The following is a 3,326-nucleotide window of genomic DNA, read 5'->3' as shown; positions in this document are numbered from 1 at the left end:
TGCATCTCTGAGAGCGAGTCGGGGCTTAGTGTCCATGTCCAGAAAAATGATGGCAAATGTCTTTATTCTGGGTCCGACCGCACCTTCTGTGTTCCTGCTTCAGAACTTTTTGCCTCTTACTTTGCTGCAGGGTAGGCCCCTGGGGGTTTCAGATTCTCCCCTTCTGTTCTCGGTGTGGACGGGCTCCTGCAGCTCACATGCACAGACGCTGCACAGTCACTTTGGCGGGGACCTTCCCAGGACCCCGAAAACCTGCCCGTCTCGCGCGTGTCGGGGGACTGCCTTGTACCTCGGAGCGTCTCTAGGGACCGCCTGGGCGACAGGACAGAAGCTGGTACGCGGCCGAGCGCGCCTGTGGGGAGGTCCCTGTGTCAGGCTCCTTTTGGAGAAGTCACCCAGTTTAGGGCAGAACGGGTCAGGTGCTGTGTGCTTGCCACCTACAGCTGGTGACAACCGTGTCGTGTCAGTGTGCAGGTACAGAGGGCAGGGGTGGGCTCCTGCCCCACCCCCCGTTGGTGAGCTTAACCCCACCGGCCAGTTATCTGACCCCCATTCCCCCCGCAGTCCCGCGTCCTGTGCCAGCCAGGTGCCCGGAAGCGAGAGGCTTCCCGGGGCCGCCGCAGCTCTGCCCCTCCCCACGGCGGGCGGGGGCCGAGCTTCACAGCAGCGGCTGTCAGACGCCTCGGGCTGGGGCAGCGCCGGCCGTGGCGCAGGCCCTGTCATCAGTCCAGCCGGCCGCTTCGGAGGTGACCTCCCTGGCCCCACTTTACCCAGAATTTTGAGGACCCCCAGGCATGGGTGCAGGCGGGGTTGCCCATCCTCAGCACCCGCCCCAACTCTGGGGGCTGCAGAGTTTGCATCTCTCAGGAGCCCACAGTCTGGAGGGGAGCAGGGAGGCTGCAGGATGTTGGGGCCCGGATGTGGTCCCTGGGGAAGCAGGCTCTCCTAAGGCAGCCCTTGTCCCCGACCCCCAGCCTTGCCCCACAGGCAGGCCCTCTCCCGGAGCCTCCACCCCCGTCTGGCTGTGCCCGCGTCTCTAGGACTCTCGCCGCCTCAGTACTGCCTTCTGCCCTTTGTTGGAAATGCCCCCGCACGAAGGCTGGCCAGTCTCCACTGGACTCTCTGCACCCTCTTCTTTTCTTTCTTCCCTACTCCACTCACATTCCAAATGTCGTCACTCTCAGGCGTTAGTGCCTGCACGCAGGGTGGGGGGGCCTCAGCTCCCCTCAGCGGCCGGTGGGTCAGGGCATCTGTGTCCCTGTCATGTTTCCTGGTCCCTGCAGGGCCTGCTGGCCCAGGAGGAAGGGGAAGCCTGTGGCCTGGTGGGGGACAGTCCCCCAGCAGGGCAGCCCAGGGACCAGCCATAGTCCCCCAGGGCCCTGGGCCTCTGCAGAGCCTTTCATGGAAAATACTGTCACTGCCAAATAGAGCTGGGGAGACGGCCACACCGCCAGCCAGCGGGAAATCTCCATTTTCTTCTCTTCCCTTGTTCTTGTTTTTAAACCTTGGAGAACAAGTGTAAGACCAGGGAAGGAGCCAGAGGATCTCCTCTCTTCAATGAGATGGTGAAGACGCGCCCTGCAAACATGGTGCTGGGGGTCGTGGCTTGTTCTGTGTGCACCGTGAACTTGAAGGAAATGCACTCTGGTTCTTCACGTTTTATGTCAGAGTCCTGGCCCCCGCAGTGGGTTTTACCCTCAATTCTTGATAATCATACATAGAACGATGAGAATTGTTCCTCCCGTAAAATCATGAACTCTTCTATCTCCTCCAGCCGGAAAGCCCCAGTCATCTGGAGAGCTGTGGCCTGAGCCCCCTGTCCTAAGAGAAGGAGATCGAGGCTCCGGAACCTTAGCTTCTGTGGGAAAGCACGTTCGACCTCCCCACCCGAGCAGAGTGTACTTTTTGTCGTGACGTTGCTGAACCTGTGTATCTCAGGCTCGTTTCTGCTGGGACCTAGTCCATCTGTCACGATGACAGCAGAGGCCCCCGGTTGTCTCTGTTCAGAATTTCCCATCTAGAAGTTCCATGGCAGTCGCAGTGGGTTTTGATACAGTTTAGGTCCAAGTTAGAATGAACCTTTTTTTTTATATTCCCTTTCCACAGTTTAGTAACATGGAAAATAATCATTTATTTTAAGATGAGAGAAATATTGGCCCTGAATTGCCTGCTTATTACCAGAGTGTAGATTTCAGACCTTCTCCTGGAGACCTGAAAGATGGATTCCAAAACACGGTCCTTGTTTTCTAACCAGTCTTGACTCATTGCCAAGTCCCGCAAAGGTAACCAGGTTAGTCTGCGCCACTTTTGCCGTGCAGGCCAGTGGGGGTAGAGCAACGATGCTTTGCTTGTTGTCCTGTCCTCAAACTCTTAGGACCAGTCTTCAGAGTAGGTTCCATTTTGCGTGGCCGAGCCTGGCTTGACGCTTCTGACCTCACCGCTTGAACCTCACGTTCACTCATCAGTTGAAAGGCAGAGAAGAGGGGGGACAGTGTTCCGTCTGGAGGCCACTGGACCCCCAGTGTGCACACGTCCTCTCAGGACCACCTGCCTGCGGCGGCGGGGCCCGTGTCTGTGAATCAATACCTGTGACCACGGGGCTGGGCTGCGCTCCACTCCGGCGCCAGGATCACCCGGAATCCCTGCCTTGGCCACCTGCCTGGTCTCAGGCCTCATTCACACATGTCTCCCCATGGGCAGGGGTTGGCTCAGCCCCCAGCACCTGCCTGGGCCGGAAGGAGGGCAATTGTGAGTGAGCAGAGTGGGTTATGTGCCCGCGGGGACGCGGTGAATGTGGTCCGTCCTGCCTTTCTGAGTGGGTGGGAGCCACGTGGTCCCCAGACTCACTTCTCAGATCCTGAGCCCACCCGTTTCCCTTCCACGCCAGGCTGCAGGGGGCTTTCCTTCGCATCACCTCGTGTGGTTCTTTGCGTCGGGACCCCCTGGAGAGCTGCTCCCGTGTCTATAGAGGGAGCATGTCAGTTGGTGGGCACTCGGGGGGAGGCGGCTCTGGGAGCCCAGGTCCACGGCCCTAGGCCGGGAATCCTTGAGCTTGGGCCTGTTGGTCAGGATGCACATCCACCCAGGAGACCCTTCCATGTTCTCCAGGTCGGCCCATGGCCGTCGGTCAGGCTGGGCCCCCGCAGAGCAGGGATCGGGCACCGCCCGCACAAGGGTGGCCTTGGAGCTGTGTGCAGAGCTGGTGTACCCTCGCGTGCGTTTGCTTCTGCAGCCGACAGTGTCATGAGCTCCTGCCTGTTTTTACAGACAGCGCTGTGGTTTGAGAATCTAGTCACGCGCTTCCGGCCTCTGCCAGAAGGGGGCGA

Source organism: Leucopleurus acutus (genome assembly GCF_964270905.1).
Source record: "Leucopleurus acutus genome assembly, chromosome: 5".
Lineage (NCBI taxonomy): Eukaryota > Metazoa > Chordata > Mammalia > Artiodactyla > Delphinidae > Leucopleurus > Leucopleurus acutus.
Note: the sequence above shows the minus strand (reverse complement) of the source record.